This window comes from Myzus persicae, unplaced genomic scaffold (assembly GCF_001856785.1).
Source record: "Myzus persicae strain clone G006 unplaced genomic scaffold, MPER_G0061.0, whole genome shotgun sequence".
Classification (NCBI taxonomy): Eukaryota; Metazoa; Arthropoda; class Insecta; order Hemiptera; family Aphididae; genus Myzus; species Myzus persicae.
Genome location: NW_019101569.1, coordinates 369,894 through 394,850, shown reverse-complemented (window position 1 = coordinate 394,850; position 24,957 = coordinate 369,894). Strand labels below are relative to the sequence as shown.

General features: G+C 29.9%; 1 protein-coding gene across 1 annotated transcript in view; it reads left to right on the top strand.

Annotated features, from left to right (window-relative positions):
* Positions 1-15,682: 15,682 nt before the first annotated feature.
* Positions 15,683-24,957, top strand: part of LOC111029664 (FERM, RhoGEF and pleckstrin domain-containing protein 2-like) — a 34,826-nt gene continuing 25,551 nt past the window's right edge. The window contains exon 1 of the mRNA XM_022308776.1: positions 15,683-16,206. The gene's annotated coding sequence lies outside the window, so the exon portion shown is untranslated. The remainder of the gene's footprint in view (positions 16,207-24,957) is intronic.

Here is a 24,957-nt window from a genome sequence, read left to right as displayed (position 1 = left end):
AAATTAAATAAAACCAAACTAAAAAATAATAACATTTATTTCTTGAAATGTCGGGGGGGAGGTTGAACCCCTAGACCCCCTCCCTTCCTTCTATACGCGCCTGGGAAAGTCAGTAGTTCGAATTCAAAATATATTGCAGATATTCTAATGCTGTTTTTTTAATGTAATATGATATATTAATATGATTTAATACGTTCTTTCTACCGTGCTCTAAAAACAAAATTTTAAAAAAACTCACAGTAGGTATACGTATACTAATTCAATAAGTAATAAAGAACACACTAAACTCATTAACATTAGATATTGTGTAATTTTTTATTTTGATTTGTTTTATTCTTTTGTTCGATACATCCACCATGAATTGCTATGCACAAGTCAATTGTATAGGCCTGTGATCTTTGAAATGAAATTGACGAGTCGCAGGGAATATTTCGTAATTTTTTTAATTATAGCCTACAAAACTGACGTATGCATACCAGTTCTTTTTTTCTTATTGATCTGGAAATAGAACTCGTCAGCAAGAGCCATTAGTTAAAGGTCTCAGATACTAATTACAATTTACAATTATTATGGAGCTTACACTGTGATACATTAATTTAACAATTACAATTATATTTTGTCTAAAAGGTTGGATAATTTTAAATATTTTAGAATATTTCGATTTTAATTCGGGTTTGGTCTAAGGATTTCGTCAAGAATTTCAGTCAAATTAAGATTTATTCGTTCTTGTTCGTAAATAAGACATTCTGTTATGATGTGTTTGACTGTGATCTGGGTGCCGCAAGCATCTCAGGGGGGTTCACCTTTGGACATGAGGAATCCGTGAATTATCCTAATGTGTCCAATCCTCAGTCGATTGATGGTAGTTTATCATCCTTTCGATTTCGGTTAGGATTTTCCAGCATATAAATTCATGGTGGATATATTGAACAATATTATAAAATAAATAAAAAATATTACATACATTTTCAACTAGTAATGCGTACTAGTGTATTCTTATTACCTATTGGATTAGCATTAGTTATTAGGCTATTGACCCACATTACATTAAAAACACTGCACTTTATAGAATATCTGCATTATATTTCGATTTAGAGCTACTGCGACTCTTCAATTAATTAACATACTGTCATAGGTACTGAACATACATTATACCCATCCTCCACGGTGAAAATTTTTGAGCCCTTGGTGCTATACATTATACATCCTAATATTTTATTGTCCTTTATTATTTACTGTTTTATACTCTCAGTCGCAAACTCAAATTTTTCTCAGAAATAGTTCATAGTATTCGTTAACGTCAGCAGGTACCTACATAATATTAAATATTGTCAATATTGATACGTATTATTGTTTCTATGTAGGTATGGGCGTATGACTGTTCGTTGAGAATAACGTCCGAGCAGACCGTACAGCATAATTTCTCGTAACTAGCTACTCGGAAGTAGAATTTCAAACATAATAATAAATATTATTGTGTCATATTATAATCATTAAGAGGTACCTTTGTATTACCGTATCGTTATGATATTATAGGCACTAGGCAGGTCGTAGGTGCCTATATATTATTGTTTATACTGTATACCTACTAGTTGTAATGTATACTACCTATATATTAACCTGCACAACTGCAGCGAATCCTCGCGGGTGACATTAGAAACTCGTCCTCTCTATTATCACAAATACAAAGTACGAACTATTGTCATATTTTGTCTCGAGTGTCTTGGCACAAATAGGTTAATACATTTTTTAATATCTGATTCGTCAGTGAAAGTCTTTGAACCTGATTTTTGTTGAAAACATTAAATATTATTTATATAGGTACCTACACATCAACTGTTGATTGGTAAATTGTATTAAAATTAATTTTGTAGTGCCAGGCACTGCATACAAATTTTATTTGGCATTTCTGCAGCATATACTATAGACTATACCAGGGATTCTCAAACTTTTATAAACACTGTACCCTTTTTTATCAATACATTTTATTGAGTACCCCTTTCTTAATTACTGAACTAAAATATATATAAAAAAATTTAAAGACTTTTAAAGAATTTTTTCCCTGTTGGTTTGTTGGCCAGAATCGTACCTCTTAAAACATTTCGAGTACCCCCAAGGGGTACGCGTACCACAGTTTGAGAATCCCTGGACTATACAGCAGGGGCGGCCAAACGGTCGATCGCGAACAATTTCAAAGTGGATCATGTTAGATTTATTTTTAAGGACAGAAAGTACGAAAGTTAATCGAGGTTGTAGTGAACAAATTGTCGATAAGTTTTATCTGTATAGTTAAAAAATTTTTCTATGAAAGTCGATCCTCAAAGGTGAAGTATATTTTTAGTAGATCGTGACCAAAAAGAGTTTGGCCATCCCTGCCATACAGTATAGGTGTAAAGGACTATAGGAGGTATAATAAGAAGCAGTTACAGAAGAATCACAAATTAACTATAAATTATAAATAGGTGTATCCACAGACCTCAGTTTAGTCATAGGCCATAGGCCCATAGCCATGGATAAAACAAGTAACTAGCTTAGGTTTTGTTCCAACGAATATTTTGGAGAGTCCGAGATAGTAGAGAGTAATATTTTTCAACTTCTATAATCACAATTCACAATAACCACTCTTGTTTACCATTGAACGCATTCATTTCATAAATATAACTTATAAGAACCTATGTATGGGCGCAAGAAGTGTACAACTATTTAAAACATTTTTCATGATTGTTTATGAAAGAGTGTCATGAAGTAATAAATAACTAATAAGTAATAGGTATTAACTATTAAGTAGGTGTCACTCAAAAATATTCAGTACCCCTATGATTCTATAATATAATGTCCCCTGCAAAAAAGCCATTTTCTGGCTGTACGGGGAGTACAAAATACTTATAAGAATCAAATATTTTCAAGTACATTAGAACGCCGATTAGCTACTCAACTATAATTGATGTCAAGGATGGTCCGGATATGTGAATATCCGGATAATTTACCATTTACTACCAACCAAACACACAGACTTACATATCGAGATATCGATATTGTGACGAATAACGATAGCCCTATAATCAGCGTTGGATAATTATTTACAATACCTATGGATTAATTTTTAAATTCTGAGAGGAGCGATGAGTGTTTTGTTTTATGTGTGAGTGTCTGTACACGATAAGTAGGTAGTCTAAATAATGCTTCGATTTTCAACTTCAGTATCATTTTTAGTGGAAAAGTGAATTTCGTTGGCACATTAGAGGGGTAAAAATGGACATTTTTTTGAAGTTTTCAAAAGCGGATAAAACAAAAAAAAATTAAGGACTCACAGGATTTTTAAGCAAACTCAACTGGGTTATTGACTAAGTTAATTTAGTTTTTTTGGTGTACCTGAAAAACTAATAACCATAAATACTTAAAAATTTTCAGAATGTTTTGACTCTTTGAGAAATTTATAGGCAAATGAAGATTTTGATTTTGACTATTTTTTTTAAAAATTATTGTCGATAAAAAATTATTCATTCGTCAAAATATTTGAAAATTTAATTCAAAGTTCCTCTCAAGTTGTTATTAATAGAAATAAAAAAGTTTAGGATAAATATAGAATAATTTTTTATGAATGGTTGAAGTTTAAATTTCTTCTAATTTGGATTTTTAGCTGTAAATCAACGAATTCTCATCGAATGGTTTTCTTATAATTTGTTTTAATTCAAAAACAAATAACCATAAATACTTAAAATGTTCACCAAATATTTATTTTGTCGTTTTGTGTACATGATAAAATGTTTAAAATGTTTTGTTTCGTTTTGACCCTTTTGTAGAAATTTGAAATTTAACGACGGTCTCACCATCATTGACATCCTTGCGTAATGTCTATGTCGATCACGTATATTGAATTTTTTTCATTACGTCTTCTACACTCATACGTGAATTTAACAAAAATATTAATTATTATTTGTAAGCATAATTAATAATGATGGGTATCGGCTTATAAAATTATCAGTATAAGGGGAATTCATAAAATATAGACCAAAGTAAACTTGGTTAGTGATGGGGGATTATAGCCCCCTTAGTCCGTCCCTAGCTATGCCACTGATAATAATATAAATAGGTATTTAATATTATATATTAGGTACTTTCTAAAGACGTCAATTGTGTTTCGACTTTGTTACTTGTTAGTTAGTTAATATCCACAAATCACTATCAACGTTTTTCGCAAGCTCGTGAGAGTTCGCCACGTCTCCAAAAATTAAATAGACTATAACTAATAAAAACTAGTTTGTAAATTATTTTAAAGAATAAAAGAGGTGAGCATGTTTGATGAATCACCCTGTGTATATAGGTACGTTATACATAAATACATTTTCTACAGTTCAAAGCGTCATATTCGTATACATACAACAACGACAGATGTCCTGGCCGTGTTTGATATTTCAATGAACTAGCTATCCATTATTATAAATTAAATGAATGACAAAACGGCAAGTGTTTACATTTGTTTTCGAAACAATATTCACCTTTCAATTAATGAATAATGATAATAGTCTATTGTAATTTATGGTTTTTTTTCTGTGCAGGCGGAAATGGTCGGTAATTATATTTACTTCTACGTGTCATGAATTCCTTATATACAATATGTACATTGTACATTTTATATTATGTACACTGGCATATAACCACTGTGACCACTGACCAAGTTCCGAATACAGGAGGCAGGACAGTAGGACACAGATATAACTGTGTACGAATGTGTGATAATGGGATAGTAAAATATTTCTTTGAGAAGGATAATCGTAAATTCCTTTCAATCTTTTCAAAAATCATTTTTATCTATACCAATGTGTAAGTGTGTAAGTAATCAATAAACATTTCATGGCATCCGTAATGTAAACATTTAAAAGTTTACATAATTACATATTAATTATACGTAATATATAACTTACACCTTTTATTATAATTATATGCTCTGTAATGTCACAGTAATTATGCATATTATATATAATATCGTGGTAAATTTTTTTGGAAGGGTTCTTTAAAAGTGTTCTATGACCTCATGTAGTCATGTGTCATGTTGACCTTAAACGGCTTAAACATATTGATACCTATATATAGGTCATAGGTATCTTATACTTTTGATTAAAGTATTCGAAATAATAAACCAAAGTCGTAGGCCTGCCTGAAAAACTGTGATGTACGCATTATATAATATTTAACATTATTATAGCCTGTAGCCTGTTTACAATGCGTAGGTGTGCACATCTTCGTCATGCATAGGTAGTTTGTCTAAAACTATTATAATTATTAAAAACACTATAAAAAGTAAAAAGTGCAGACACGTACACTAGTGGTTCTTAACCAGTGTTCCTTGAACTTGGAGAAAGTGCTTCGCCTGAATTTGAAAATCAGTGAAGAAGTAAAAACGTTTATAAAAAGAAACATTTTTAGTTTCATTGTTTCTATACTTGTACCTACTTTACAATAAATTATTTTATTTTCTATTGAGTGATATATAGGTACTGATATGTAAACTGCTATAATATGTTATATAATTTTAAATACAAAATATATATAAGTATTGTTTTATTTTAAGGCTGCGATCCTCAAAAATCTTACAAAATTGTAAGTGTTTTGTGATTCTGAAAACGTTAAGAAGCAACTGCAGAAGTGTATAAAGTGAATAGGTAGGTAGTTTAGCGTATTACATCACTTATATATGATAAGTACCTATTATTATACATGTATATAAATTAAAATATTTATGACATTTTCATAGACAAAATTGAACTTAAGTTGATGGAATTGAACAGAAAATTAAATTTATTTGCTTGAACTATATTAATTTACCAGTATGGGTACTGTATAAAGCTGCGATAACACTCGTGGGTGCTAGAACATTGAGATTTCAATTTTGAGAAGGTCCAAAAATGCGTTCATCAAAACAATTTCTAAAAAAAAATAATAGCTAGTATACCTACCTAATATTATATGTGTAAGAATAATATTACGCGTGGGCTTGTGTGGGAAGTGTAACGGTATATCATTTAATCATATATGCATTATATTATATTATACACGTGACTTTAAGACATTCGGTGGGCATCATATGGTTGATAATTATAATTCAGAGATATTCACGAAATATATGGCAATTAACGCGTTAAGACTTAAGATCACTGTATAATGTGCCAAGAACTGGAGCGAAAGATTATTTTTACACTGCTTGTGGATAGTAAATCTTCGGAAATTGTCAAAAATTACTTCTCCGGTAGACGGCAACTATTATAAGTTCTCCAATAGCTGGTCTGTTCCGAGCTGAAATTTATGTGGAATACAAAAACGGAATATTTTTTCAAACATTTACTGGGCAGATCGCCAACCGAATGAATAAGCAACAGCCTTATTTTAAAACATAGGAAGCGGACGTTTAAAATTCGATGTAGGTACGCATGAAACTCGACTGATGATAGAAAACAATCATTTGGCCACACATTAATTTGTACAAAGTAAAACAACACAACATCCCACGAGTGCATGCCGGATATTTTCATTTTGCAGTGGCGCATAATAATTTTATATTATCTTTTGAGTTCTGACTCAATGACCCATCGAAAATCTAAATTTATAAAAAATTTATATTTTTTAAGTTATTGAACTGTAACCATATATATAAGTAGCCGACCTATATTTAAATAATATGTTATTTAATTTTTGAATCGTCATTTTCTCAAACGAGTGACTACAAAATAATTATGAGCGCCAAGGACATATGGCAGAACGCGTTTAAAACGTTTTGTTTTACGCTGTCGTAGTGTCGTTTGTCTATTCGGGTTTCGAGAAGCATATAAGGTAAATTAAAAAGTTATGACTGAAAGACGTGTATTGACGTGCTAAAAAGTAAAAAGCATCAATTCGTTTGTATGACTATGTACTGTAGACTATATAGGTACTGATTAGTTGGGTATGCTATGAAAGTATTTAATCTCAGCTTTTTAGTTAAGAATAATGATTTATAGTTACCCAAACTATATGAAAAAGACGAATACCTACATTTTGTTTACTTCTCGACACCGTTGCTGATTAATAAATTATTTTCTTTCCACATATAGGTTGGCACTTTTTCGTCTATTTTTTTAACTCACGACAATCTCCAAATTACTTTTAAACGCGTAAACAGCTATAGGTATTTGAAATTTGAATATTATTTGTTTTAATAAATCGGAATAATTTTAATTACCTTAAATATTTTATATGTACTACACTATTATAATGACCTGTTGTAAATTGGTAATGCATGTCCTTGAGATGTTTAAATTATATTTTATATTAATATATTATACCTCTTAAATTCCCATTACCATCGGAAAATGTCAGATTGTCAGCATTACAAAATATTTTAAAATAGGTTATATCTTATATGTAACCATGTAAGTTAGACACACGTCCTATTTATCTCAGTTATAACATTTCAATGTTTTTTTTTAATGTAATGAACAATGATATTACTAGTTAATGTTTATACTCTAATTACATAGGTTATAAGTAGTAGATACATACTACATTACTACCTACACTAAAATAATAATTGTTAAATTTATTCATCCTATAGTTACACTAGTGTATACTGTACATTAATATGCCTATATTATAAATATTTTCAAGTCCAGGAATTAACTTTTGAAATTGTACGTTTATGTTCATGGTGTTTTTAAAACAAAATAAGGTTTTTGTTTGCTGTTTAATAATGTAATTTTATCATAATCATTTTTATGTTTTTTTGATGACGTTTTAAAAAGTTATATTTTTATTTTTTAATACCGTTTGTCCGTTTTAATTACTCCTTTGTAATTTTATGCTCGTACTGATTACGCATGCTACTGGCGATACTCAAATTTCTTTTACACCATTATCACCACTATCTATGTTCATGCGGGATGATGTTGGATGTTATTTAGTAGTTGTAGAAAAACTGAACCATATATTTAAATGTGTCTATGCTTCTGTTGCATGTAATATTCATGATTTATGGTATGCAAAACTCCAACATTTTAATGTTTATAATTATTTATTGTAATGTATAACTTATGAGTAAATCTATTAAACCTCCCTGGTACACACTTTATTTTAACGTCATATATAATTTTTTTTTCGATACCTATTAATTCAAATTTAACATACACCTAATAATAATTAAAAAATAGAAATTTATCATTTTACCTTCACCGACATAGTATTCGTTTCAACATTTTTCAATTATCGTAATATTTCGTTTTTTCAATAGTTTACATTTTCAATCAAATATTTCGTTTTCGTTACCTATATAATTTTGTTTGTTTTTTTCATTTTCCGTTTTATGTTAGTGGATAATATGGGTTTCGATATTGTATAATTTCATTTTGGTTTCTGTAATGTTTAACGTTTTCACATTTTTTTAAGCAGTTAACTTTAATTTGTTTTGTATACTTACTGTAGTCTGTAATTGATTTGTCCGTTACTCCGTTCAGAATATTTATTAGATTTTGTTTTATTATATTGTCTACTCGTAATTCAAACATACATATTAGAATTTATAGTACATTAGTATATATATATTGCTATATAAATAATATATATATACATACAATTTGCAAAATTGTTGTGTTTCACAAGATAAGATAATATTTTGCAGAGTACTTACACGAATACAATTTATTTGGAGTTTAGTAATTTAAATAATTGTGACGAAGGACGCATTAATCTGCATAAAATTATAATGGAACGTATTCTAACGTAACTATAGACGAAAGTTCGGTGTTTATTCAGGCACGTATCCAATAATTTTAAGACCAACAATGTGTACATTTTTCCTGGATATACTGGATATATTGTCACGACTTAAATCTATAATTATCTAGGTATATTAATATATTTGAGGAAGTACTAACGCGGCTCCCCTCGTGTGACGGTTTATCTTTAAAAAAAAAAAAAGGTAGGTTTATTAATATATTATGCAATCGACTTACTGTTCACAGCTGTACCAAGTTATTACTTTATATTTTTATCAAATAAATATTACAACTATAATATACATTACTCTTTGTTTAGTGTAATACTAATATATCAATATGTCAATTGATGCCTGGCTGCACTCTGCGTTTACCCAATTTCATTAACTATTTTATGTACAAATATATTGTAGGTACCTACCCATATATTAGAAGGTATTTAGATTTACAATATTACAATATAAATAAAGTACATAATTGTGTATGTGAATAATAATTAAGAAAAAAGTAGAACAAAATATGTAGTAGCTATAATTATAGAAATAATTAAAATCTGGTTTACTCATACCTGTAACAAAATAAAATGGGTTATTACTTTTGTTGTTGATTAGGGTCAACCAGGAATATGGTATACGTACACCTAGATATGTGCGCGAAATGCGAAAGACGAGAAACTTATAAAATTGTTGTATAGAGAAGCAACGTATTTCTATTTTCCGTAATAGCAATCAGTGGGTAGGTACTTGTAATTTATGAAGTTACTTTACTCTACATGTAAAATAACATTATAGCCTTGTACATTTGTATAATATGTTTTTTGAGGACAAAAACATACATTATTATATTATTAAAAGTTAAACATGTTTAAATAGGTATTATGAAATTATGTATAAAATACTATATTTGAGAAAAAACAAAATTGAACATATATTATACATAATATATTTTAAATGTAATTAATTAATTGTGTTAACATAAATTAAGAGAGATTTGTAATAATTGACGGACAATTTTATAATTATTAATTTAGTTGTATTACAAATTTATTTACTATATTAATTATAAATGTATAGTAGGTATAACATACATTTTTATTTTAACTACATTCGTCCTAATCTCATTAGGACTTTATGAAATATATTTTAGCTACAGCTACATATATGTGTGATGTGCCTATACTCTATGTTACTATGTTAATAATTATTCTGTAAACTTGACGATTAAAAGTAATGACAATTTTCCAATAGGTAGAAAGTTAATACAATACATCTATATTTTAGGCTACTTTCATTTAGATATGAATATATAATGGAAATAATGAAATATTTAAATAATTTATGATGAATGATTACTTTATAAATACTTATTATTGTAAATTGTAGTATAACTAATTAATTAAATTTTATATTTAGGATAGACCATGTATAATTATTAACAAATTTATATGATTCAATTTGTAATAAAATGTTTTTTTTTTAATACATTCAACTCACATAAGCAGAATATATTTAATTTATACTGCAATATACTACTTTAATATAATAGGAATTGTATGTAGGTAATGTGTGTTCTGTGTACACATAATTATAATTTAAATACACTGACACTTTCATAATAATTAGATATTATATTATACACTCATTTACAAAATAGCAAATTAAAGAAAGAAAGAAACACATCCTACTAGTTATCATACATTATGTGTCATTTCATCAAACACAATGTTTAGTATAATAGTAGGTATCTATATAGTCTATATAATCTATATACAATTTATTCAGTACCTATCTGTTTCAGTAAGATTGTAGGAAGCTGCTCAGTAAACTCTATACACTTTGGTTGACCATTGACGATTTATGAAATAAATATTAGTTTGGAAGTTATAAATATTATTGTAGGTAAGGTTAGGTTGATTAATACAAAAAGGAGATAGCATATCTATCATATAAGTATTATGTATAATAGTTAATTGTGTAGAATGTATACAATGATTAAATGTCAACCGACTCCGTATGATATGTACCTCCTCCTCTGTTTAGCAAATCATAAGTTGTAATAAATTAAGTTAATTTAAAATGTAGACATTGTAAGTCGGTTTTCTGTTTGTATATGTATAGTAGGTATCTTATCATTTTCATAAAGCGTAAATAGTTGTTGTTTTATTTAACAATCACATTTATAAACTGTACGTTAAGATTACATAATATATTTGATATTTGATAAAATTATTTTTTGTTTCAATAAATTAACGTATTATACTTAATCCATGTCGTCATACGAATATATGACATTAATTTATCTTAATTTACATACCTAAATTTCCTAATGATATATACATTGTGTATAATTTGGTATCTCTATACTAATAATAATGATCTCTGAAACTCGTCAAAATCGGTCTAGTAGTTTTTGAGTCTATAGACTATATAAGCTTCGCAAAAAATGATATTACCTTTGGTTGTACCTACCTACATTTGAATAACAAACAATAAATTCAACATTATACTCTTTTATTTATTTTAGAAACTAGTGCAACCTTATAAGTTATAATAATATGTGAACCACTAAATATTCGATTTTGTAAGCCAAAACGAACTTCATGTGTCAGCCAACTTCACAAAAAAAGAAAAAAAGAAGCTTGAAACACTAACAAAGTGCAGGGAGAAGGAATCTATTGGTACCTATAACTTTTATCGAAATCGGTCCAGTTTCCGAGATTAGCAGTTAATGAAAAACTCATTTCGTAATGTATAATAAATATATAGATAAACATCTATAATTTAAAAGTCAGGGTCAATTCACACATAACGTTTTTACTACATGAAAAAACGGCTGTTCAATATACATGGACACATAGTTACATAATTTTAGCTCACTAATGATATATGGCTATAGCCATTTATTTTCATCCCTATATATATTATTATAGCTACGCCAATGCAAATAATAATAACTTTATCTAACGTTCATATTGTTTATTTCAACTTTCAAGTGCACGTTTTTTACTATTAATACTATACAACTGAACTCTGATCTGTTTTTATTATTTTAAATAGTTCGTTCAATGGAGTATGGAGAACTCGGTCTCTGGCATTCTAAGAGGTACAGTTTTAATTTGTTGTTTCTTATGTGGGGCTCTATAATGTGTGTTAATAATGTTTATATACTTCTTATAATGCCGCTTGTCATCCAGGTCAATGTTTTTTTCTGTATACTTATTGGCTATTAATTATTATATAATACAATGAGATGAATGTAATAATAGAAAAAATTAAAATTAAAATGGGTGGTTATTTTATTAGATCATAAGATAATTTTGATACTTAATACTTATATACTATAAAGATTAAATGTACATTTAAATATTTTATCAATGCTTATTGCTTATACATATTTTATACTGAAAAAAGGTCACATAGTATAAATTAGTTAGTATATTAACTAGAAGTTGCTAGCAATTTTTGAATTATATAAAAACTCAATTATACTTATCCCGATGTGAACAGAGAAAATGTGTTTCATTCTCTTAACTCACTTAGTTTAAGTGTTATTGTAGTTAGCTTAGTTTAACTGGGTTTAAAAGAATGCTGCATTTTGTGCGAATTTATCAGACAAACTGAAGTATGTACTATATGTGGGTATACTAGCCGTGTGTCTGCAGTAATTATGTACCTAATTAAATAATTATAATAATATTAAATAAAATTATGTTATACTTCAAGATACGCATCTTATTTTACACATTGAATTACTTTTATCCTTTAGGTAGTATGTGGATGATACAAAAAATCAAAAAAAATAACGAATTATTTGGTATTTAACGAGTCACAACTCATCAGTATAATATAACCCAGGTATTAGGTTTTCAGCGGATACCACCTAATCATTAAAAATTAGTTTTGTAATACAGTAATACTGGTTGTATAATATAGCGTCAACTTTTTTAACTCTTTTATGGTCAATGAAAAATCCAATGTGAAGTTCTAAACCATGCAGTGTGGTTTTCACTTTTCCGACTTCCGCGCTGCGGTATAAACTCAGCTAGCTTAGGTAGTTCATATATTTAGTATTGTGGTGTACGCCTGAGTGGGTACAATGTTGCAGTTGGTGAGTGGAAAAAGGTATTTTATTCCGTGTCCATTAAATTCCGTCACACTGCTCGATGTTCGATTTAACTGTTTTCTCGTTGCCGTTGTTGTATATATTATATAGGTACTATATTAGTAATAGGGTGCTTGCTGTAATGCCGCTCATCTGAGGGGGGAGGGAGGGTACAAGAGGTGGTTTTGAAAAATTGATTTTTTTTCTTATTTTGAGGTATTAACTTTTTGTTACTGACGATGACATAAGTAATAGTGTAATACTACTCGCTCTTGACTAGTAGTGATGTGGACTTCGACGATATTTATGCGAGACTAGTTTTGACATCTTGTGTGTAGCGAGCCTCGTGATCTCATCACCATTCATCTCCTAACCAATTTTTCTATATTGGATTATGCGCCGGGGAGGGCTTCGATATATAATAAGAGTACCATTAACCCCTGTACTATCAATAATATTGACAATATTTAGATTGACACGCTTTTCAATATATTTCAATCTGCTAGTAAAATAGAGGCATCAATACTCATTTGATCCTGCAAGGAGTCCTAATAGTGCTCTGCGGGTCGTGTTTTTCTGTGACTCACGCAAATCCTAACCTATACTGCCTATACACCATCACCATGGAACAAATCCTATACGCACAGGTTCTTTGGAAGAAATACTCAGTTTCATACTTTCAACGAAGGCTGTTGTGTAGGTACTTGTACGCGTGTAGATATACGTTTGTAAAATTCAGGTAACATTATTATGGTGTAAAATAATCCATATAAGCGATTTTAGTACTAAACTATATTACATAATAATATATATGTATATCATATAAATATGAAGTACATGTATATTATTGTGCTTTATCGTCGTCGCTTCGTATTATTTGTTTATATAGATCCTATCATAGGCATTAGGCATAATTTCATTAAGCTTTAGCAGCAGTATAAAACTGAAAATTGTTGGCTGCTTGAAAGCTTTTAGATTATACTCAGACAGTATGATATACTTATACACCTATATCGATACTATATATCTACAATACCGCTCGTTATATGCTCGCTCAATAATACTCAATTCTTTCTTCACGAGGGTATTTTGCCAATATTATATATTTATACATATTGTCGATACTCGTACCTGCAACTAGCAATTTAAAGATTGGTACCTACTTCAATATTAGATAGGTACCGGTACTCTACTTAAATTAATTTAAAATGAAGAACTCTCTAGACATAGACTATCACCAGCTGGCGGGTAGACATATAGACGTGAGTGTAGCTACATATGTTGAAAAAAAGTACTGAAGTGATAACTTACTGTATAAACAGCATACCCTTATTGAAAAAAGCTACGGGAAGACGGTGAAGAAAAATTATGTTATTTCGTAGCGTAAAAAAAAATTCTTTTAATTCCGAGGTTACGCATATGAAATCTAAATATTTAGACACATATTTATAGGTACAATGTAGCCACGGCGTATACCAGATTTGCAGCTTGGCGTTATAAAATATGATATATGATATTATATATAATATTATTGAATATTAAAGCAGACAGTTTGATTGGGTAGGGTGCATGAACTCGGCGGAAGACATGTAACCGCATTAAGGTCGGCTTGAAAAACGAAGCGTTCACACGTTTGACGCCAAACCGTCGTCTGTATGGTAGTCGGTAGTGGCCTTCAATATATTTACTATATATACATTAAACATACTATGATATATATTTAATCCAGATACCAATGTAAAATCGACGTCCTATCAAAAATACCACGACGATAAACGAATTCTGTACACGTATGCTCACTCGTCCTTTACCACCCTTATTTCAGGGAATTTCGACGTAAGTTATGTACAATAACGTTGCGTGAAGATATATCTTTAATCGTAGCAGCAGGTAGGTCGTAGGTAGGTATTCCACAGTGGCCTGCAGCATGGACGCACACTGAATTCCACAGTTTTCGGCCGGTATTGACGGTGGTGGTTTAAATCGCAGGAACCTATAAACCTAAAGCCTTTTGACCGTTGCCGATCTCCCGTAGCGTCGGTCGGTTGCGACGATGTGGTGACGTCACTGACGCCAACGATCCGAGGAGGTCGTCCCGGAGATGGCCAAAATTGTTTTAATATCAATAGTTGATGTATCGAAATGTATTAAAAAATCCACTGTTTTGGATCGTCGCACGTCGATACTTTTAAGGGATGCTTTTAACTATCGATGTGTTTACAGTAAGGACATTAAACAATGTTTCCTCCTAATTAGTTTTACTACTATAATACTACTTTACTATCTAGTTTAGATTTTTCAGTACATTAAATAAAATCACTTAATTTCAATATATTATATTTTATAATCAAAAACAAACAAAAATGATAATATTTGAAATGCATTGTGTATAATGACCATAATATAATGTATCATGATATTATTAAACTAATTCAATTGGTGACAAAATTTCAAACCCTGTCACAAATAGTAAAAAATTAGCATGTAATATCACATGGGTAAAATATAGCCAATGCATTTCTATTTTCTAGGGTCTGGCAATCGCATAAGTTAAACACCGGTCACCACGCCACTGTAACCGTCTGGACGTATCGCGGGGTCGTCGTCTTGCGGTGGCGTGCGGTACAGTTGTTCGGTAGAGTGTACCGCGTACGGTGGCGGCGTAGTGGTTCATAACGAGCGCGCGATTATCATCGGTCTTTGGCACGCCTAGTTCGCGACACGGCCGCCGGGTGGCAGCACTGGGCCGGCGGGCGGGAAACCGTACGCACTGCCGTCGTCGCCGCCGCCCGTACGCACGTCCGAACGCCGATCTCTCCACTCGGCAGAGTCGCGCACACACCGTCCGGACTCGCCGACACCATCGCAAGTTGACGTCGCACGGGTACCGTCATCAGTCGTCGCCCGTCGTGTTGCTGTTGCGCTCCTGTCGTTCGGCCCTCTCGCGAGTCTCGTCTTCGAGTGGTCCGACCCGCTGTCGCAGTGGGCGTGCGTGTGCGGCTTTTCTTTCCGCTGATTAACTCCTTGCCCGATTTACGGGTCCGCGTTGTAGTACTTAATCAGTACAATAAATTGTAGACGTGTGTGTGTGTGTGTGTGTGTGTGTGAGCGAGTGTGTGTGAGCGAGTGTGATCGCGTCGTCGGTTGCGTTACTCGTTCGTGCGCGCGCGTGTGTGTCAGTGTGAGTGTATGCGCGCGGTGCGTTTTCTCCACACGGCCCGACCGACCGCGGCGACGCGCGCGATGTGTTGTACGCGCGGATTAGTCTGTTCCAATTACGGTTGGTGAACCGTCGGGACCGTCGTCCTCCGAGCTGTGGTGACTGCAGCGGTGATGTCTCCACGTTTCGTCTTCATCGGAGGTGAGTGTCTGCTCGAGGGTTCTGCGCGTTTTTTTGGTTTTCTTCCCTTGTACGCACAGCTGCTTGTCGGGGGCGCGTGCGTGCGCTTGTTCCGCCGACGGTTTCGCGGTCCTTAATCCTTAATCTGGTCTCCCAGGTGGTGTCCTGGGAGTCGATGGCACGGTCTCGCGGTGCACCATATGTACGATCCAACCGAACCTTCTCCAAAATATTATTGTGCGCTCGCACCACCGCCGTCACCCGCTCGCCCACCCTCGATTTCCCTAAAAGACGTGTGTGTGTGGGTGTGCGTATGCGTGTGGGGTGTACGGAAACACGACTGCTTCGTAGGGGTTTTTTTTTCAAGCCATTACATATTGTAAAGCACACAAATTGACTTAAAGGCCAAATCGGAGTATAAAATTGAGTGTAATCATAATTATACTGACGTTGTTAGAAGAGAGATTGTTGATGAGGGAAAAGTTGATACAAAGGGTGGACAATCAAAACTTAAACTGAGTTCTTTGGAGAGGAGAGAAGGGTTTGTGGAGTTTGTCAACTGTAATATTATTGCTTAAGCACTGGCTACGACTGTCGTGTGGATCTTATTGATCTGCTTTAAATTCTCTTTTAAATTTTAATCGCAATTTTTTGGAATGTTCATTAGTCAAAAGCCCAAAGTCTACTCGTATGATATTAAATTGATAGGTACAACCAAATGGTCCGATATGGTCACTATCAGTATGGTTACTTACGGGGTTACTTATTTGTGATTAAAATGCCCGGTTGTTGTTTAGGAGGTACAACTCCTGTCTTATTAAAACATAGTTAAATATTTGTATATTTTATTATCATTTATTCTATATGAAGGCATCTCTAGATATTTCTTTCTCCATGTTTATCGAGATTTTTATTCATAAGGTGAGATTGTTACAAACGCATAATATTAAATACATATATTTATAGCAATTGTGATTTGTAGCATTTATTTTATCTATGTACAGAGATAATAATTTGGTGAGATATACGTGGAACCTAGATGTATCCTATCGGTAGTATTACCCTTTTTTAAGTATAAGCAGTATAACTACATTTTACAGAATACTACTCTGGAATTCTTATTACCTATTTATTGTCTTGCTTTCAAGACTGTATATTATGAATAAACTATATCGTTAATGAAATGTTCAAATATTTATCTTCATTAATAATAGGTAGGTGCTCACATTGTGCGCGATAACTTTAAATTTACCATATTATTATTAATTGTTAAATTTAATATTTAAATTGTCCTTTGTTATTATTTAGCACTATATAGCTTATGGATCTCATAATTCTTAACATACCTAGATAATTAATTTGACGATTGTGACTTCAATACCTATTCTGTTTTATGCATTATTAAAAAATAACCAAGTAGGTACACTGTATTAACAATAATGCTCGCAATAATGAGTGTGACCTACCTCCATGTTTAGAATTGGTAATAAACACATTTTATAGGTAGTTAAAAAACTGATTGCTGGAAACTTTTATATGTACTGATAAATATAATTTTATATTTTTAAATGTAAAACCTCTTGTAAAACTAATCTGAAAATTAATTTATAGATAGTTAAGTCATACCTACTTATTTATACTCGTACTTATATTATAGGTATAATTATCTATATCATCTTAATATGATTCAAATATAATAAAACACCTCCTTATTTGCAACATCCGACAATGTTAACAAAATGAGTTGAAAATCTATCAACTAAATAAATAAATTGTCGATAGTTGGTTTTTTGTACAATAAATTATTTTAGGTAGATACTTGGTTCAATTTGTAAACTTGTTAATAGTCTTTATTTATTTTAAATGTTTACTACCTAATAAATGGTGTAAGAATGGCCAAAAGGTCATGTATGTCAATTGTACATGTCATGATATTAACAAAAATGTAATGTTAGGTTGATCATTAATAAACAGTTATAGTGTCCGAACAGTAATAGAAAACTAGTTCCTATGAGGTTCTCGGTTAAAGAAAAAAGAGATATGAGTACCTATCTACATTCTACATACTTAGTTAAAATTAATTTTAAAATGTTTATATTTACTTGTTCAATATACAATTGATAACAGTTTATCATCATTGCCTTAGTTGCATTCAGGTGTTCAATTTCATAACATTAAGCTTGTAATCGGCTTGTAATAATTAGGTTCCAAATCAGTTAACAAGTTTAGTATTTATGTATGTATAATTTACTGTTCAAGAATTAAATCTAATCTGTTAAAAAAAAAATGAAAAATACAATTTTGTAAGCAATAATTATAAATTATAGGTACTCGAGCTAGGTAGGTACTTAAAATGTTTTAAATTTGTAAAATAGAGCTTAACAGATATGGGATAAGTCTGCACACTTATTAACTCTGTATTGACCTAATGTCTATTATGGCTTTGTCACAAGCTATACAAATGTTATTGCCGTATAAACTGTATTCATATAATTCAGAACATAGCTGTAAATTACAATAGTTATTGTAGGTACTGTTGCTTAAATGATCTGATACTATAGAAGTAATAAAATTCACATAATCTGTACGTCCTATCTATCTCTATTCTCAATTGCAATTAACTATATTATGTTCCCTGACTGGCCATCTACTTTCTACTATTCAGAATTTATGTATTTTGTTTGAAGAATCTTTGCACATATAAAATATTCAGTAGATAAGCATACAGGAAAATATTTTTAATTAACCCTTTCACTGCCCCAGACGTACTATTAAGTATGTCCAAAACATATACACCATTCACTGCTCCATATATATTATTACCTTCCTGTATTTTATAATATTATAATTTGCTGGTAACTACAGTTATCTATGAGAAACCCTAGTACGCATTATAAAAAACAAATAATTGGAGGACCATATAGATCTCAAAATTAGAGTTTAAAAAAAAATTTGAAAATTTTTTATTTTATGTTGCATACACAGGTTGCCGGGCATAAATAGTGTCCCGTATAAAAGGTTAATAAAACTCTTAAGTATTTTATTTATATCTATATTTTTATTTCTTTGCTCTATTTGTTGTTTCCTGTTGTCAAGTTTTCGCTCGAGTTTTCGTGTATTCAATTTTATAAGTTTTGGCTTCTACCTACTACAATTGTTTTAGTTATTTATTACTATACTTAATGTTTTGTGTTTAGGTAATATCAGTGAGTCAGAACTTAATATTTTATTTTAGAAGAAATTAATACGTATAATAGGTACCTACTTTAAATTTTAACTTTCTTAACATCACATGATTTTAGGCTTTATTAATAAATGTTAAATTAGTATTGAAATATTTGCTACTCAAATTATAAGGTACCTATTGGAGCATTAACCTTTATAACTGTTCCATGCATCGTCACTTATCAGTTGTCACTAATAATAAGCAAGTTAAAATTTTGTTCATTGGTATATTTATTACCTGTTTGTTTTGACTTTGTGTACACATTTGTCATTACAGTTAAGATTTTACTTAACTATTACATGCCATTACCTACTTTAACCTTAACTGTTATAAGACTTAGAATTATTAAGAGAATGTTTATGTATTGTTTATTTTTTCTCGTTGGCTTATACCCATTTATACAAAATATATTCACCCAAAATCTTTTTTTTTTATGTTTTTGACTAATCTGAGAGTAAACTCTCCAATTAAAAAAGTTATAGAAAACAACATTTTTGAGGGTAGAACATATCGATTTTTCTAAATATTGTATCAAAAAAATTAAATAGGTATCCATTTAAAATTACAAAATGAATTTTTATTTTTAAAGTCAATAAAATTAAAAAAATAAAAACCGATTCTCCAAACCCCCAAAAATATTATACCCTATAAAATCTGTGAATGGTGATTTTACTCTAAGATGACTCAAAAAACATGAAAAACGATATTATGTGAATTCAATGGTTCTAGGCAGGTAGGTTGCATTTAGGTTTGAGAGAGAAAATAAATATTGCGCCGTCATCCTCATAAAACGTTATGAATTATAATACATAAGTCCATTTTCTGAATATTGAGAAAATCATTATATTTTCACGTAGAATTGAGCTTATTGTACATTTTTTAATATTGTTTCCTTAACTACCTAATTTGTCAATTTTGTTAGCGTTTAACAGATCCTCGATTTGTCCACCTATATTGTATTAAAACAAACTTGTCTCATTAAAAAAATGTTAAAATGTGCCTATACGTCACAAGTCATTATTAGAAACCAACAAAAATGGAGCGATTAATTGTTTTCAAAATAACCTATGTTAGCTACTAAGGTACAAACAAGTTCACGTGTGACTAATTAATTTATATTCATCCAAATAGATCTTATCATGTGCAATCAGTACTGAGTAGTTCTGAGAAGCTGAGTCATCTTTTTATGTATGTTGTATTTACTCGGTTATTTATGACGATATGTTAAGTGGAAGTAGACATTTCTAATATTTTTCTCTCAACATTATTTCATCTTTAAATCGAACAATGTCATTGTTAACAATGGATTTTTGCCAAATGTAGCCTCAATCAGTTTTTAAGAGGAAGTTATCACCTACATATATATGTTCCGTAATCGTCTTATGAACGTACATCATCAAATTTGTTATCAGAATCCATTCTAGAAGAGTAAATTAGCCTACTATCAAATTAAAATATAAAAACCCTTAAAATTATCTATAGCATATTTGTAGACTTTTATCAAGAATGTTTGAACCTCATGACATTTCACCCAAAAATCACCTAAATATTCTGGAATACATATACCTATATAATATTATTTAAGTACCGATCTACAATTAAATATTTAAAAATATTATTAAATTTTGGTTTGTAATTAGTAACAAAATTATCAAAATAAGTTTTGTAATAGACCGAGTTTGCTTTAGATTTTAGATTTTGAACGATATGTATTTTAAGATTACGTAACTAATTTCCCTAAAGTATTATTTAGTTTATTTTTCAACCTGTAGCTACGTGATACATTTGGAGTAATTCTATGCGAAAAGAGGTTAAAAAAATAAATAGGTATATTAATTATGAAATTATGTACAGGTACCGTACCTATTTATTTTCATATTAATTTTTTTCGGGCTTAATGTCTAATTTATTCAACCACGAAATAAATTTAAAATATTTTCGTAAACAAATAAATTATAGATTTATATTTTTGATCATTGTCTACTTTAAACAATAAAAATCATAATAAGTTATGTTTAAAACAAGAATTATAATACATAATATCTATTTGACACAATTCAAAGTAATTTTAAATAAATATAAGAGCCAACATTTTTCTAGAGAAGTAAAAAATGTTCTACGCATACATTACAATATACACCATTTGACTGATTTTGACAACTCACATGATTTCGGGAGACACAAAAATAATTATTCGGTTGGTATTGTTTTTACTATCAAATAACACACAGTTTTTGAAGTCCAAATATTTGGATTTCTGTCTTAAGACAAAATTAGACATTAGATAAAAAAAAATTTTTTTATTAAATAATAAATATTAAACTTTAAAAAAATAGGCATGGGGAAGATGTCCCACTACACCGAAAACAGTCAGGAGGGGAGAGGAACGTTCTTTTAATGAATTTTATGAGTAATTATTATATTAATATTAGTAATTACTAAAGAACGGAAGTATCACAGTATATAACTTAAATATATTTAATCAATGTTTATATATATGCATACTTCTAAATATAAATGTGTACCTAATTTGAGTAATTACTATAAATAATTAATATCAAAAGTGTTCTGTTTTGCAACTATTGTCTATTGAAGATTTTTTATAAAGACTCCAAGTTTGTTGATTTAAATGCAAGAATTTTTGGTATTGATAATATTAAAGTTATACGTAAGGAAAGTTAATACAAAAATAATATTTTGCATTAACGCTTATAATAGCTTAGCTAATCATGAGTGTGCTTGAATAAAATAATCACTCGGTATTTATATAGTACCTATAAATAAGTAAAATAAAACATATTCTTTTTGAGAGTTAGCAAATCGATTTACTGTTTTAAAATAGGCTTCATAATATAGCAGAAAGTCGTTTATTTTACTGACGTAAATTGTATATTATATAGTATGGTTTTTATTATAACAATAATTATTTTCATTTACGTTTTTTTATATGAAAACGTTCAAAAACAATATAATATCCATGACTTTATTGATAGAACATTTTTTTTAGCATTACATTTAATATTTTACATACCTACTTAAAATGTATATTAGTAACAATTTATACCTTCGCAAGTTTCAATATCATGCAATAGGTATACACTATACATATGTATAAAATAATCTTTAAAATTACTAGTACCGCCGGAAAAAGTTTGCCACTGGCGTTTTCTCTGGTTTATTGAACATAATATTAAACACATTTACAAATCCATATGTTTAATTACGTGTGCACTTCTGCCAAAATAGTGCTACTGTAACTTTAAATCAAATCCCTGAATGTTTAATTATTTGAACGTTTGATATTTTGCTAAAGAATTAGGTACGGATGAAAATACGATTTGTCTTCATAATAATATATTTTATAAACCCGTTCTGAATGACCCATTTTTAAAGTTTTACCAGAGGGCAGCAGACGGATCGATTTACAACTATCTTTATGTGCATGCATATCGGGATGTTCTGAATTCGAGTGGTTTGCGCGATTTGTGTTAAAAAATTTCAGCATAAAACTAAGACATATATTTTTTTTAAATAGGCACGTTTTTTATCAATTTTAAACAATAGCTCATTGGCCTACATTGAACAAGTGCTTATTAGTTATAGGGGCACATAAAACTTCTCTTAAGATTTAAGTATTAAATTAATTAAATTTGATGTTATATATTTACACATTACTGCTTTAATTTAAACGTAGATTAGATGAACAGTGTTTATATATTATATGTTTATATTTTGTAATGTTTTTTAGGAATTTTAAAAAGTAAACGTTAATACCTTAAGAGGACGCCACACCCGCATGTGTTGTCTCCGTCTTACAAAGTTACAACATAGCAAAAACTGTTTTGCGCGGGACTACTTTTATCGTTCTGTGTTTGTAGTAGTGGCTCCAAAATTTCTGAACATATTGAGTAGAAAATTATCTATGCAACAGCGTGCCTATATTTTAGATAACATAAATACAATAAAAGTTATTTGCTTCTAAACATTTTGGTTTTTTGTGTTTTTCATTTTCTTATAAAAAATGATTGGATAGTGTAATTAAAAAAAAAGCACGCTGTTGCACAGATAAAGTTCTTTTTTATGTGTTGTGAAAATTTGGTAATTCTACAACAAATATGGTGTGAGAAAAGTTGTACCGCGCTAAACAGTTTTTGCTATGTTGTATATTTGTAAGACGGAGACAACACATGCGGGTGTGGCGTCCTCTTAAGTAATACTTATAACAGCAAAACTAATTATTATTAAATCAATAAGAAAACTGTTTTATTTGGTCTAACCAAAATATTAAATTAAGTATAACTATGAATGTTAAATTGTATTCGATGTAGTTACTTGTAGAATATTTATGATACATTATGATTATATTATACAATATACTTACTAATTATTGAATTAGTATAACAAATTAAATATAGTAAAACTTCCTTATAACAAAATCGCTCTGGACCAACTGATTTTTCCGTTAAAGTTTTATAGGTTAGGTATAGTACCTAACCGTCCTAACCTGAGTCGTATATTGTAGACAGTCGTCAATATAATATGATTTAATGTATATGAAAAATAGGTGGGTATATTTTAATGTTAAGATACAATATACGACACCGGTATTAACTGTAAACATGATTTGATACTAATTTATACTCAAAGTATTAAAAAAGTATAAATAATAAAAGTAGGTACCTATTTTTTTAAAAAAAAATTTACATTTTAAGTAGTGAGAAATATAAACATTAATTTTTGATAACACATCTGCAGTATCTCTAAGTCTGATGATTTATTTTGACTAAGTTTTAGTGGAGTTTCAAAATTGTCCAAGCGCCCTCAAATTTTGCCTCGTAATTTATTTTTGTCATATTATAATTAATATGTATTGTATATAAAAAAGTATACTAACTTAGTTCGCGTATAGTTATAAGATCTAATACAATTTGATTTACAGACTTCTTTTCAACTTGATGAGTCAAAATTGATTAAGAGATATACCTTTATCAAAACAATATTGTTATCAAACGGGTAATTTAATCATTTAAATCATTAAAATGTTAAATAATTGAATTAGCTAAACTAATCAGTACATTATTTTATTTATTGATAGTATATAATACATATAATATTAATATTGTGTATGAATTAGCGCCAGTCCAAAACTCCAAACACTACAATTTTGTTTAACGAGTTAACTTGCTTTCTATACACCCGTTAATTTTCCTAGATAAATAGCTAATTTACTACGTCATTAACACAATACAGGGATTGGGATATTCAAAAAATAATTGGATGAATTGGAAGAGTGGAGGTTAGACTTAAGAGGAACATTAATAAGATTACTATCTATTATGTATTATGTAATACTAATTAGCACCTAGGTAATAAATATAATACAATTTAAAAATGGTATAATTAAGTATTATGAAGTATATTGTGTGATATATCTATGCTAATCATTCAGTATTTATGTACTATAAGCACAAAGTTCTAATGGTTTTAACGGATTTTGTATAAATATTAAATACTACCTACACGCCAAGGTGGGCGTAAAATGTTAT